The sequence below is a fragment of the Anser anser genome, assembly GCF_964211835.1.
Source record: "Anser anser genome assembly, chromosome: 4".
Lineage (NCBI taxonomy): Eukaryota > Metazoa > Chordata > Aves > Anseriformes > Anatidae > Anser > Anser anser.
Genome location: NC_139724.1, coordinates 44622687 through 44637671, shown reverse-complemented (window position 1 = coordinate 44637671; position 14985 = coordinate 44622687). Strand labels below are relative to the sequence as shown.

Sequence of the window (14985 nt, the reverse complement as noted above, 5' to 3'; positions counted from 1 at the left end):
TTGAATTTTTCCCAAGCTTTGGCTTTTGAACCATGGAGGAGATGGTAGGAAAGCACCAATCAGGTGCCAAACAGAAGCTACGATGCAGCCAACGATCAGCACTATGTTTTGCAGAATTTTCCCCTGCATGTGGTACGTTGTGCGTGTTCAGGCCTTCTTATCTGCCAGATGCTCAGCTGCAACAAAGATTTCAGTCCTGGTGGAGCAGGGAACAAAAAGGTATGGATGTTTCGGGATAAAAGCCGACCTGCTGTTTCCAGCCCACAAGCTGGCTGCTTTGCACGGGCAGCTGTGGATTCGGTGACTCAGTCCTGAGCGGTCACAGGCAGTCAGAAAATAGCAATGTTGTGGTGTGGCCTCTGCTCCATCCTATTTTGCAAATCACCGTTAAAACTGACCACTGCAGTTTTCCTTTCCCTGTCTCAACACTCAGACTGCTCGCCTGTTGAATATCCAAGTATAATGGTACTACTTGGGCCAATGCTTTCAAAAGTAAGTCTTGGAAATTGTGTGCGAAAATTGTGCCCTGCATGTCAACACCTAAATAAAGTGCCTACCTTCAGAAGCGCTGCTCTGAAAACCCCGGACTTAATCTTCAGTGACATTTTGCTGAGATCTGTTATCTGTGTGGTTCTGTGAGTGACCTAGAATAAGAAGAGCAGGATTCTTGTTTTTAGAAATGGAAAAATTTGCCCTTTAGGGAGTCCTCCACCACGCAGAAATATTTGGGGACATACCAGGTGGCCGTTTGCCTTTGCTTCAGCTATCTTCGATTAAGATGCTCTTTCTAAGCAGCAGTGGAATTGCCCGATGCCAGTGGATAGGCTGCAAAAGCGTCTGGAGATGACTGAGGAAGTTTTTGCTCGCAATGTTACCGGCCTGGGGCAAACACGGTCAGGGCCAAAGCAGATTTTGTCATGTCAGCTGCAGCAGGGTGCAGAAGCTTGAGGCTGGGCTCCTGCTTAATACCTGGGAGCAGCATAAAAGTCCGGGGTGCTTAACGATCAGGGGACTTGTGTGGGTAGCTAAGGATGTCAGACAGGTTTGGGCTATGCAATTCTACTGATTCACACTGCACGGAGGCTTGCTGCATATTTGTATCCGTCAGAAATCATGAAGCATGAAAATACTGTGCAACCATTTGATATTATCATTTCGCCACTCCAAAGACACTAATGCTAGCTTAGGGGAAAACCATCCCCTGTCTTATCTTCACTAGGATTTCATTTTGAGTTAGCCAACTCCCATTAAGAATTATTTTTTCAGAGGTAAGCCAAGGCCTAAAGAGCAAAAGGTATAGCTTCTACTAGAAGGAGGAGGATCTTTAAAACTATGGGATATGGAGGGGTGTTACAGGACTCAAGTCTTGTGTCTTGAAGAGTTGGTCAAAGCTGACTAAGGAAGGGGTCCTCTTGCAGTTTCCTAAATGTAATCCTTTTCTGATTAAATAATGAAGGAGGAAAGGCTTTGCTGGAAGGGCATGTGAGAGGCAGAGCCCTGTCTAATATTTAGTCTAGACAAACTTACATTAGGAAAAGAAAGATTTACAGGATCCACTGGACTATTGTTCCATATCAGAAATACGCAGGAAGAATTTCTGTGCTGGAAAAAATCTGCTTTTACATCCTAGAAGTTAAATATTTGGAAGAAGTTATCATCAGCACAAGATCTTCTTCCTCTCTTCGGCAACCTACACAAGGAAAAATAAAAATGGACAAACTGTACTGGGACCCATCAGTCTTAATCCAGAATACACTGATCTGCACATGGGCGCTTCGACAGATTCAGCATAGAAATACAAAGCAGAAACATCAGCTTAAATAAGGACTAGAGTCCTCCCAAAGCCAAAAAGACACTGTTCTGTAGTCTTACCTTTTAGTGTGCATTCTCCCTCCGAATTACTCATCCATAAAATGCAAATGTCAGTTCTGAAATGAAAGCTGTGCAAAGGAAAAAAATAATGATTAAACCATTTGCCTTTGTCAATGGTTTGAAGAGAAAAGCTCATGTCTGCAGTGCTGCATTTCTTTGGTATAGGAAGCAAGTGGGTCTGCAAAGAGGCTTCTTAAAATAAAACAATATCAGTCTAACCGCTGGTTCCGCCTGTACATTGGTACATCGGCTGGCTTGTGGGGGCTTCTCTTACTCAGAAGTGAACTGAGACTGACAGTAACATTTGTTTACTACGCATCTGATCAACCACATATAACCTTTGCCAAAGGAGCTAAATTAGAAAGAAAGAAAAAAGAGTAATGCATTGTTTAGGGTAGGAACATAACTTTTAGGGATTATTAAAGATGAGAAACGAGCACAGGTCATTAGCACACATGCTACTGGAATGAAGTTTTGCAGAAACCAGAAGGTGGTTGTTTTTTCTAGGTAAAGATTGCTAAAAGGAATGCATGATACAATACTGAGACGATGTGGCAGTGAGGAAGACAATAGAAAAAGAAAATAAAGAATATTGGTACAACAAGATCTGAATGAAGAAGTCTCCAGCTACAGACCAGATACTTAACTACTTAAATAGTGTACTTGATTTCTTTTAATTTAGATGTGCAGACGCGGGCTTCAAAATTCCTAAAATTTGCATGAAAGAGAACATGTGTAGCAGAGAACTCATCCCATCCCATCCCATCCCATCCCATCCCATCCCATCCCATCCCATCCCATCCCATCCCATCCCATCTCATCTCATCTCATCTCATCTCATCTCATCTCAAGAGAAGATAGTAGTGAAAGACCTGCTGGGAGAACCTGGAATTGTCCTTGGGGAATGTTTTTCCTAAAAGCTCAGTGCCTGCTTTGGAGAGATTTATTCTAAACAAAAAAAGTAATGATTTTACTTTTAGGGGGAAGAAAGGGAGTGGATTTTTTTGTTTGCATTGCTTTGGAGGCTAGATCGCAGCCAGTGCATGTTGAAATGCCCACTCTTACTTCTACCCAGCACTTGCTGCTTGTGGCTCACAGAGGCAGTTGTTGTCATGTCAGGTAGCTCAGTGATTATGGCTGTTATTAAAATTCACTTACAATAATTGACCCATTTCTGAGTACAAGAATATACATGTGTATTTAATCTTCACAGCTCTTTCGCGGAGAGCCTCGAACGGCTCTGGAACATGACTGCCATGTTTCGCCTGAGGGAGAGGGAGGGTGTCATCCATGCTAGCATCACGAAAATCCCTTCCTCAAACACAGCCAGGTGACAAACCCCAAGCATCTTGCTGGTAGGGTCTTTCTAGAGGTTGACAAGGAAATTGCCCGAAGCACCTTCCACCAAGGCTGCTGTGGCTGAAGGTAGCATGGCCAACCATATCTTCTTCATCAGGAGGAGTTGGCTGTGACTTCAGAACTGAGTTTCTCCTAATATCCCCTTAATAACCTGTTCTGTAATTTCCTTAGCAGAAAAAAACAATTGTGTCAGAGGAAGAGAGATCCAGAGAAGAAGGCTGGAAGGCAGATGTTTTGGGTAAGGCAAGAGAGGGCTGGACAGGAGAAGGAGTTGGCAGGGCTCCACAGTGGTGGGAGCAGAAGAGGAGAAAAATAAGGCAAAAAAATAGTGGCAGAAGAAAGACATAAATAAAAGAGGACAGGAGGTGTCTGTGCTACAGGGGAAGTGGCATGGCAAAGCAGAGCCAGTTCATCCGTCCCTCCTGAGGCAGGTCCACCCAGAGGATGAAAAACTTCATGCTCTCAGGAAAGAGATTAAGCTATCCCAGCTACCCTGGTCACAAAGAGCAGGCGTCCGCGTGATTTCTGAACAGGGAGTGCAGGCTTCCCTTTTGTTTTAAATGTTGGAAACCTAATCAGTGAAGCAATTCTACCTTGCCTCAAAAGAAATCCCCGAAAAAGCTTGTTCAGAGTTCAGAATCCTTTGTACAAAGTTAAGAAATGCCCTGACAGCATTACAGATCCTTTCTTCGTGATGCTGGTGTGTTTATGCCCTTCCCACCCACCTTTCCTTTTTCAAGGCTGTGGCTATGGCTTGTACTGTGAGAAAAGTCTTTAAAAGTCCCCAAAAATTTGAAAATCATGAGTCAGACTCCCTCAAAAGAGTGGGGAGGGGATTTTTTGTCATCTGTGTAACCATAGCTTCTTGTTTGTGTACGTGCACAAGACAGAACTTTTTGGCCTGTGCATAGGGGACAATATCTGTTTGATGGTGAGGGGCTTTCAGCTTCTCCCTACATTGTGAATGCTGAAGTCAGGCTGTGTCCTCTCACTCCCCTCCCACCTGCCCCTCATCCCAGCAATTAATTCTACCCTGATTTCCTTATCCTCCACTGACCTCCTCTATTAAGGCATTTGTAGAAGCCCTTTTGCTTCCCCTCACAGGCAGTTCGTAATGCTCAGAAAGCTGCAAAGACCAAGAATTTTGCAATGCAGAGCCAGAAATTGTGCATTTTCTGGATGCCTAGCTTAGGATACTTGGGACTTAGATTAAGAGGTGAGCTATACAGGTTTTGGAAAATGGGGCCTTGTGCTAGGAGTTGGTACAAAAACATGCAGGCTTGGAAAGATTTGGCTCTCAGCATGAGAATCTTGCTGATTTTCTTGATTGTGTTGCTTTTGTTTTTTCTCTGGGCTTTGTGTTGTGAGAGAAAGATGGAAACAATACTATGCTGCTTTTCAGCTGTTCGCAAGTAAGTGGGTTTATGTTTGTAAGGAGTCAGAAGGAGATTTGGATGAGCTCACCTCATAACATTATTTCTTTTATATACAGAAGCTTATGCTGTATTTACATAGTACACAAAATAATGCGAAGAATGAGAAGTTAAATCGAGCGAGTAATTTTTTCTGTCAGTAGCAAGAGTTGTATAGAAAAATCTGTTAAAATTGTGCGATTAAAAACTAGTAATGATACTCAACAAGGGACTTTATTTAAGTCCAAAAATAGTTATTGCTGCTCTTAACTATAAAAGCTTGGCTTTGCAAACATACTGCTCTTCCCTGGCAATTTCCTGTGTTTCCAGAGAGCCAGACAGCTTCTGGTCATGTTGAAACTGCTCTACTCTGTACCTCACATTTCCTTTTCAAGCTGCCTGATGTGGAAGGACTAAATTCAACTGCAGCAGAGCCATAGGTAGTATTGTGGTATATGCCTCTATGGTCTCCTCTAAAACCAGTATTTTTCACCCTTAGCATCTCACTACTAACCTCTCTTTTCCTCCATTTCCTCGTCTTCATACCTGAGCGAATTTTGGTTTTAAGAGATAGGGATGAAAAGGAGGTACTCAAAACCATTTCCCAAGGTTTTACACTTCCATGTAAAAACACTTCTTAACCACTTAAAATCCTTTTGTTATAGTAGATCAATCTTTGCCAAAAATAGTTTTTCACGTGCACTTCTACAGCCACGCAAAATAAGTAGCCACCCATGGCTGAATCGTGCAAGTGGCACAAGCTGCTGAGCATGTCCACGATCCTGTTTCTCCTCATGCTATTGTGTTCTCAGTTATGCCACGGAAATTGCATTTGGCCACAATTGCTATGCCATGATACAAGTGTATCAGGCATTCATAAACAGGTCTGCAAATTGTTACTTTATTAGCCACTAAATATCAGCAAATGGTCTTTAAAAAAAAACATTGAGAACAACTCCCCCCCCCCCTTTTTTTTAAAGACATACAGTCATAAGGTGGCGTGGTATGCCTCATTTTAGCAGCACGATTTTCATATATATAATTAACATACCTTGTCTGGTCTGCTGACGAAATTATCAGGGACTTCCATCTTTTACTCATTAATAAGAGACTTACTTGAGTTAAAAAGGAAGTAAAAAGCATTGATGGAAAATAATCACTGAAAACCGTGCTCTCCTGCATGCCTGCAGACTTCACAGGGTATCCAATGAGCTGCTGAGTCGCTAATGACAGATGTGGGGCTGCAAAAAGACCGAGGCTGCCTGCCAGTGTTTCAAAGGTCAAATGGAAAGCTTGACAACTGAATTAAATGTACTGCGTAAATGTGTAATGCTGGCCTGAGCCAGTGGATGAGAGGAGCTCATGTAGTCTTGTGCTCGATCTTTAATACTACTTTGAAAGAAAGCCCACGTAAATGGATAAAGCAGAAAATACACATACAAAAGAATAAAGCAGAAAATGTGCGTCGCTGAAGATGCTCAAGAAATAATGAGTTGAAGAGTGCTGAACAAAACCCTCAGCTTGCCAGTTCCAAAGCCAGTCCCTGAAATTATATCGCTGCTGTTAGCTTCAGAAAACTGTACTATTTCCCTGTGTTCTTGCTTGTGCATTTTTGAATTTTAACATGTTACGAGATCTCTGAGAAGATGTGGAGGATGTGTTGTTTGTAAGCTCTCACTTGGTGTTTCAGTCCTTCAACTAGAAAGCTTGTCGCTCAGATAAAGAGTAAGAAATGACAGCGTGTGGCATAGCCATCCAGTGCCAGCCACTGCAACCACGCAGACTTCCCGAGTGAAGGGAACTGCTCATGATCCATTCCTGGGCAAGTGGTCTCTCTTGGGGAAAAACTGGTGATGACTATCATTTGCAGAAGCCAGTATTGGTTTGTGAATGATTTGCATGCAGAACCCTGGGCTAAGATGCATAGATGATGTGTTAGCAAGTAGTAATTTTGCAATTGAGATCCATTTTCTGCTCTGAGCCTGGAGGCATTCTAAATGAGCTGAGCCCTGCTTTCACCTGCCTCGTAGAGTGAGAGAGGGCAATGTCTTGCCTTGCTAGGAGGAAAAGAGTTTTCCTCCCTCAGATCTCTGCTGGGGAGCCCTCAGCTCCCATACAGCCAGCGACTCTTTCACAGTTTCGTAAGTTGTGTGAGAGGAGTGGGAGAAACAGGGAAATTATGTAAAATTATTTTTGGGAGAAGCTACAGCAGGGACTTCAGTCCTGGTACTTGCCCTGAGAGAAGGCTGGGAGCTCCCTTGGGACTGGTGTGTCCTTGCTGCAGGAGATAGCGTTAATGCAAAGCAGAGGAGGGGGGAGATGCCAATCACCTAACTATGCAGAGTACATCGCCTCTTTGAAGGTGGCTTATACCTTCATGCCTTTCAGTTTTTCAGTGATAAAGGGATTTGGAGTCCCTTGCTCAAATGACCATCGTGGTTCCCTTTTTTTTTTTTTTTTTTTTTCTTTTCTCCAGCACTCCCCTGTGCCCTAGTTTTCCTGGTATGGTTTAGGTATCTGTATATGTGGTATATATACCATATACCACGCCTCCATCACTGTCTGGTCAATGGCTCTTGTTTCTAACTTAAAGTGATTTTCTGTTGTGTCATTCTCAGCCAATTGAAAAAATTAATCTAAATCTCTTTTAGAATTCAGTTTTTAACCTTTAAAGGAAAATTTCAAAAGTGTTGCAGATATTTACCGTCAGAAGTCATAGTGAGGGTCAGCAGAACTTGTGCTTCCAAATCCTGTGGATGCTTTGTAAATATTCCTACCCAGCGCCACGACCCCCTTTGGGGGCAAACAAGTGGAAGTGCATCTTGAGGTATATATGGAGTTGTAAGAGTATGGACTCTGAAGAACAAGCATATCTGCTCCTGCTAAAAGCACCTGGTGCCTGCCTCTGCTCGGCCGCCCATCTCGCTGTGTGAAGGTGCTTCAGTTTACCCATCCCTCGTCCAAAGCTGGGTGTGGGGTGAGGTTCCTTTACGCTTTTCTAGGCAGGGATTCTTACTGAGTGCTTATGTAGTTACTCACTGCCTGTGTAACTGCCAAATCCCTTTCCTTCATCACCTATGAAGGAAAGGCTCTGAATTTGGAGATGTGCTCCAAATCAGCTGCAGCTCGTCCTGCCGGCGGCTGCCAGCAGTGGGTTTTGCCCCGCAGCACACGCGTGTGGGTTGCATTGGTCAAATCGAAACCCAGTTAAACCGAGCAGCAGGTTGCAGCACCCCGAGGGGACCCCGTCACGTCAGTTCAGTAGTAGCTATATCTGGTCAGCTCGCCACCGTAAAGGACACGGGTGAAAAAGCCTCCAGTGCTATTTTGAAAGATCGTATTATTTTGCAAGAACAACCTGGTTCTTGAAATTGGTGCAAATCCGTGTAGGGCAGAGGTGAGGTGCAGCGAAGCAGCTCACCGTGTGGGAGGAGGCGGCGGTGCAGAATGAGCTGGAGAAAGAGCCCGGCTCACTGAGCTGGAAGGATGCGGGCGGGCAGGGAGCTGCTGGCCTCCGGGGTGGGATGTGGCCGGGAGGACAGCCTTGCAAAAGGCACAGCAACCCCGATGCAATACTTCTCTCCAGTTTGCTGTAAGTTTTCTCAAGGTGCTCCATCATATTACATGTGTATTGCTGCTGCTGCTGCCCACACCTCTTCCCAGCTCCCCGCTGCGTGCTGCACAGGCTTCCTGAGGCAGCGGGAGAGCTGTGCCCGTCCTGTCCCACCTGCCAGGCTGTCTGGCTTCGGAGAGGACCTGACCGTTCTCACGAGCGTGCCGCGGTGTCACGTTAGTCATAGCGCTGTGGTTGCTGACAGCTCCCCAGCACTAGACCCAGGGAGGTACAGGAAGCACGGTGGAGGACGTGACCCAGCACGAGACAGTAAGAGGGCACGTTCAGTCCCTGACACCGTAGCCATCCCAGATGCTTACTAGGTCAGTGTCATGTTGGGTGCTTCTAGCCCCAGGGTGATTAAGACAGTATCTGGTGAGCCCAAGCTCAGCATAGCTCACGTGTCTCAGCGCTTACCCCTAGTCTCTCTGAGCTGCAGCCCAAGCGAAGAAGGGGCTGGGAGGCCCGTTTTGTGACAGAACCGTGCAGCAGACAGAGTATCGGAGGGTGCAGTGTGTGGCCATCTGCAGGAGGTGGAGCAAGGTGGTCACACCTGGCTCAGCTTCAGCCTGCCCGGCGTGTCGGCTCCACAGCAGCCACCTGCGTGTCTCCACAGGCATCGCTCTGGTGCCCACCAAGGCTTGTCGTTGCAGATATGCCACCAGACCCACGCTGACTCCACGTGGTTGTAAAGCCTTTGCTTGCTTTCCATAGTGCTGTCGGAACCCAAAATTCTGAGCAGCTCCGGGCAAAAGCACCCAAGTGGCTTGGCATCACACTGACTAAGCCGCAAGTTGGTGATTTAAGAGCAGCCCTACCTAACAGCACAAAAACTGAGTTTGGACCTCTCCAGGCCTAGAGAGCTGTACAGCTTCATTTGCTTCACCCATGCCTCAGTGTGCTGGCTCTGCTCAGGGACTTCTGCAGTGCCTCTGCACTTGCAGCACGGCGTATGGATTGGGCACCCACAGACACCTGAGAGTTGACGGTACTTGCTGTTTGAGTACGAAAGCCTCAGCATCTTGCTTCTCACTCAGACTTCCAACTTGGGCATCATCTTTGACAGAGACAGCACTGAATCCAGAGAATGCTTAAATCTGGATGTGTTTATTCAGTAACGTAAAGATTTTATTCACAGAACGAAACCTTTCTTCTCGTGTATCTGCTATTGCAGGATTCTTCTTGGCTTTCATTCAGTCATTGTGTGCTGCTGCAAAGACAATTTGCCAAGCCTATTGCTCTGCTTAAATAATTTCTGTGATATCTCACTGCTCTGTTGCATTGAATGCAAGTAAAATGTCTGTTCATCCAAGGCTGGCTGTGCTGCACTCACAGCCTCCCTAGCATCTCCCACTCAGTCTCAGTATGTTCCCTTCTGCCTCTTGCTGATCTGTGCTTTGAGGCTCTACGGCTTTCCTGTTACATGTTTAGAGTACACGTTTTTTGATATTTCCAAAGCATCCCAATTTCAGAGATTTCCCAGAGGCACTGGAAAACTCTTTCTTAAGAAAAGAATATCAGAAGGATGTTCATGTTCCTTGGATTTCTGGCCGATGCTGCCCTATGTGTTCTCTGCTGTACTGTTCGTGATCAGTTGTCTTCTGCTCAGGCTGAAGGCTTTCTAGGGCACGGGGCTATTCTGTTCTGCTTCTGTCCCTAAAATCTCATATGCAAATAATAAATGGTGGTAGTTGCTAGGAACTTGGTGAGCGTTATCAAGCAAAATCTACAGAAGTTGATGTAATGTTTTTAAACAGATGGTGCCTTGAACGAGACAATTTCTTAATGGAAACTGCTGAAATAAGTGTCAAACGATTTCATTTTTGTCAAAGACTTATGCCACCTTTTGAACTATGAAAGTTTCAGGATGGCAACTATGCCACAAAAAATACTGTCCTAGCCTCCATTTTCCATTAAATGTATAGATTCAGTTTCAATCAGTGTTTCAGTCTTTAAAAACAGATTATTTTCTAGTTTACAGGGAACTCATCTGCCACCTTTACATTTTCAGGGGTCATTTGAAAAAAACACTGTAAACTTCTGAACTTAAGGACAATGAGGCAGCAGCTCACATCCTATTTACTTGTGTACAGTCTTTCCAACTCCAACTTGTAAAAACCAATTCACCCCAAGAACGCAGCCATAGGCATTCAGAAATATCCTAGGCGGTAGCTATGAAGTACCTGTAAAACAAACCTGCTGTCATCGGTATTAAACGTTGGGTATTAAATGTTTTACTTCACAGTGAGTGTGATGAGCCCAAGGAAGGGGGAGCCCATGGTGTGACCAGCTCTTCCCTAGGTGGCTGCCTCCTCCCCAGCCAGGCCGATGGCACAGCTGGCCGTGTGATGCCCCCTCTGAAGAGGAAGTTGGTGTTGTAATCCAGTGCTGAACCATCCACGTGGTGACCCGGCTGTGGTAAAGTGCTCCTCCTTTGTTGGCATGGATTACAAAGGCAGGCTCTCTTGTCTGCCCGCGGTCTGGGCACTTGGTCTAGTCAAAGAATGCTTGCTGAGATGGAGCTGGGAAAGGATGGTTTATTTTTCCCTTTGAGATGTAGCTGTTTTCCTGTGCCTGTGCTTTCCTGTTTTGTGCAGTGTGAGCATGGAAGAAATGTGACAGGGCATGGATGCCAGAAAAGGTTTTCTCTCCTTTGTTTACTGCATGGTACTCCCTTCCTGACCTTCCTAGGAAAAGTACAAGCGGTCAAACAGAGCAGGAAGACAGTGCTGGAGGTGCAGGGGCAGCAGCTTTGTGCCGGAGGAAAAGGAGAAGCCCCTGCCGAGCTCTTAAGCCATTGGAGACTTCGTGTGGGATGGCTCATGCTGCAGAGGGCTAACGGGGGCTGTTTAATTGTGTTCCTAAGGCAATCCCTGCTGGTGCCAGCTCTGCCGCCACCTGTGGGCACGAGCACACATTTGGGGATGACAGGTCTCTTCTTGTCAGCGTTACAGGAGCAGCTTCTCAAAGGAGCTCTTGTCTGCAGCAATTGCCCAGACAGCCAGGCAAACCCATGTCAGTCTGCCCATGTGTTTTCTTTCCAAAGAGCAATACTTAGACCGGAGAGCCAGGCTCTGGCTGCCTGACCCAGGATGCTTGCGGTCTGCGCAGAGCAGCAACACTCTTAATGTGAGCTTGGAAGTGCCGTGAGGAACTTGGAGAAGGAAATAACACCGATCCGTGAGCACCATCCTGGTTTGCTCTCCCAGCAGTATGTGTGTGGAGCCACTGTCTAAAGCAGCGTTGGCAGTGTTCAGTTGGGATCGGGTCACCCTGGCTGACTGCACCCACCTCTTCCATCTTCTGCTCACGGGGAGTGGCTGAGAGTGAGCTGAGATGGGTGGGAGATGAGAGGAGCATTTCTGGTGACCTCCGCAGCAGCATGGCAAGGCTTGACCTAGGTAAGACCTCGCACCCAAAGGTGAAAGCATGGGGGAGACAGGCAAGGGCTGGGTGTACCGTGCCCCTCACGAAAGAGCAGAGGAAGAGGTTGGGGTGGGACAGGAGAGGCCACTTCCCAGGGGCCACGGCAGATCCCTGCGTGGGGACCTGCCCCAGCTCCCACAGATGGCTTCTCGTGCCCCAAGACCTGGGCTGCTGGAAATGAGGTCCTGGGGTGCTGGCCCCACGCCCGCGGACATGGCCCACACCACAATCTCCCCTTTGTTTTTGGTGCCGACGCATCCAAAGGCTGTAGCTGTGTTTCCTACACCCACTGGGAGGATGTGGGATTTTCTTGGCTGCGAAATGCAGCAGCGAGGAGCTTTGCAGGCTGGGCCAGTGACTCAGCCGCTGGCGATGGAGATGGGACAGTACAGACGGGCTCTCGCCTCCTCGTGCACCAACAGCCCGTGCCTCGGTGCCTCTGAAATTCTTAATCCTCTTGTTTTCCATCCTGCTCTTAATTTTGCCACCCAGGAGGTGATAAAATTCATCTCGCCAGCAAGATACACTCTAATCGGTTTGGAGAAACAAACACATGATTTTTATTTAAAAAATATTTCATTCCTTTCATCATAGTCATTTCTGCAGAAACACAGTCAGAAATTGCTGTGTAGGAGTATGGATTTCTGGTAACAAGGCCACCTACACAAATCCACTGCAGGAAATAGGAAGCCCATACCTAAAGCCTTCATTGTCTAGGGCCCAATTTTGCAGAAGTGCTACGCACCGCTCGGTCCTGTTGAAGGCAATGGGAATAGATGATGCTCAGCCCTTAGCAGGAGGTGGTCAGGATTGAACCATCCTAGATCTTGACTTAGTGAGTCATAGTACTGCATGGCACTTGATAGTCAGGAGAATTCTGAATATTCACGCAAAAATCCCCACGTAATAAATAATATCCTGTTTAATACGTGTATTACATCTTGTTTTGATACTAGGAAGAACGAGAATACTTGCATCTTCCCACCACGCTCTCAAAGTTGCTATATTTCTGGGAAAAGCTCCTGTAATTTTGATACCTAAGCGTTTTCGACTCGTATTTTCTCTTGGATTTGTAACATTACTATTTTTAATAACGTAAGCAATAGTGAAATTGCTTTCTGCACAAGGATCCCAAGCATTTACTCCCCCCATGTCATGACCTACTTTACCAGGATTCAACAATGAATATTTATTTGTTTTGCAGCGTGAACAGAAATAATACTTAGGACTGTCGGCCGTTTTGTTAAATACTTTGTTGGTCCCTGATATGAAGGAGAAGGCTGAGAAGTTGCCAGGTAAGGGATACGTTGACCAAATTCTGTTCTCAACTCCAAGTACTTTTCTGCTCACAGAAAATAATTGCACCGATTTCAGAAAATGTTAGTTACAAAAGCATACATCTGCTGTAGACAGACTGTGCATCCACTGGCATATTTCAATTTTTCTTTTCATCTTGGAAAAAAAAATCTTGGTTTGTTTCTGCAAAATGCACCTTTAGGTCTACCGATAACACCTTGGACTACCAGCACTGAAAAAGTTACTGAAAAATCTTTGCTGTGTTCATTTGGCAGTGTTGTATATAAAGCTGGTTTCTGTTTGCTTGTGTAACTAATTAGCCATCAAGAACTGAGTAATTGACAGTTTTGGAAATCAGTCACAGGGAGAAACACTGCAAAAAGTTGTGGATTTTAACATGGGACTACCAATCCTGCCTACTTGAACTTGCAGAAAAAGTCATCAGAAATCTGAAACAATGAACTGAAAAAAAACAGATGTTGGTTTGATGGATAGCTTTTTAAGATGGAAAGAGTAGTTCTTCGTGGCCCACTCTTTTGGACTTCATCTATACCTGGGCTTCATTTATTTTATTAACTTTGGGGGGAGGGCAAAGAAAGAAAATGTTTGGTAAATTTATGCACCTCCCCTTCCAAAATGAGCTACTCTGCAGCCATCATCTTTGACCTTGCATAGCTGACTAAATGGTATGAACCGATTGACACAAAGCATTCAAAAGGTGTGTGGAAACAACACTTCTGTGGACTTCACCTTTGTCTGATCGTGGCATAGGCTATCTAAAGAGGAAACATCTGGACCCATCAGCTTTCTTTTTTATAAAATGGGGAACACAGATTTTGAGAATCTGAAATCGAGATGATCTGATATGACATTTAAAAAGTCTGTGTAAATGTGGCTTGTTCCTAGTGAAATACCTTCTTGTGTTTATAAATCAAACTTGCAATGTTTGCAATCATTTTTTCCTTGATGTTTAGATCTTTCATGGTTCTCATTTGTAAGTCTGGAAGAATTTACAAGAAAGCATACATCTGTTTTCTCTTTGTAGAGGAAATTGAGTAGAGGCAGGTGAAGAAGAAACCGTAATAGGAAAGAACTTCATACAGTAGTGTGAACTTCATACAATAGTGTGGATTTTTAAATTTGGCTAGTTTTATTTGAGCTAAGCTATATTTTTAGGCAGAGTGCTCTAAAATAATTTGACAAGCTGGCTAGGCTAGCCATTTTATGCGTCTCCTACGGAAACCTATTTTAAAATGTATTTAACATTGAGGGAAGCAGGGGAGGATTGTACTTTTTGTATTGAGATTTCTGTCACCAGCCAGAACCAATCAAACTTCCAAAGGGAATACAGCGGCCTTGAGAAGAAGAGCTAGCTCGCTGAGACTGCACCAGCTTGCTGCAGCCCCTGAAGCCAGTACCGGGACTTCCCATGCCAGGTACCTGCAGCTGGCTCACGTGGCAAGTTCTTTTCCCATCTGGGAGCCCCACATGCTGATGTGCTCATGCTACAGGGCAGATGTTGCTTTTGCCTGTGCTGTAGGGACTTGTTTGCCACAGCTACCAAAGCTAGCTATTCAAAAGCTTGATGAGTCTGTCTGCGATGCCTGGCAGCGCAGTTCTGCCTTGGGGTCCTTAGCTATAGCACTGGAGTGGCAGTATCCATCCTACCCTTGCCTCAACTTTGTCCGTGGACTTAACCCTCCGGGTTTTCACTCCAGGAAAGTAGGGGCTAGATTTCTGCTCCGTTCTAACTCCACAGTGCACAGACCCTATCCTATATGGGACTAAAATATTACAGCAAATCCGCCCTCTTTCCTAAGGATACTTGTAAATGTATGCTTGCATTTGTACTTTCTGCATATCAAAAGTATGTGGAACTCAAGTAGTGGCAAGATGGTGAGATTTGCATACGTGCATACAGCATGCACGTCCAAGCACAAGCATCAAACATTGGGGGAGTAAATGCATGTGAAGGTTATGCTTGTGCCTCTGGTTGTGCCAAGCATC

At 45.4% G+C, this 14985-nt stretch overlaps 1 protein-coding gene and 1 long non-coding RNA gene across 4 annotated transcripts in view; one reads left to right on the top strand and one right to left on the bottom strand.

The window, feature by feature from the left end:
* BBS12 (Bardet-Biedl syndrome 12) overlaps positions 1 to 14985 on the top strand; it is a 79237-nt gene that overhangs the window by 31901 nt on the left and 32351 nt on the right. For all 3 annotated transcript variants that reach the window (XM_083833775.1, XM_083833776.1, XM_083833774.1), the window contains 2 exons: positions 10502 to 11657; positions 12887 to 14414. The gene's annotated coding sequence lies outside the window, so the exon portion shown is untranslated. The remainder of the gene's footprint in view (positions 1 to 10501; positions 11658 to 12886; positions 14415 to 14985) is intronic.
* Positions 666 to 7691, bottom strand: LOC310898547. The gene is made up of 3 exons (XR_014583412.1): positions 5695 to 7691; positions 1873 to 1940; positions 666 to 1690 (listed from the first exon to the last, which is right to left on the bottom strand). It is a non-coding gene; the product is annotated as an uncharacterized lncRNA (long non-coding RNA).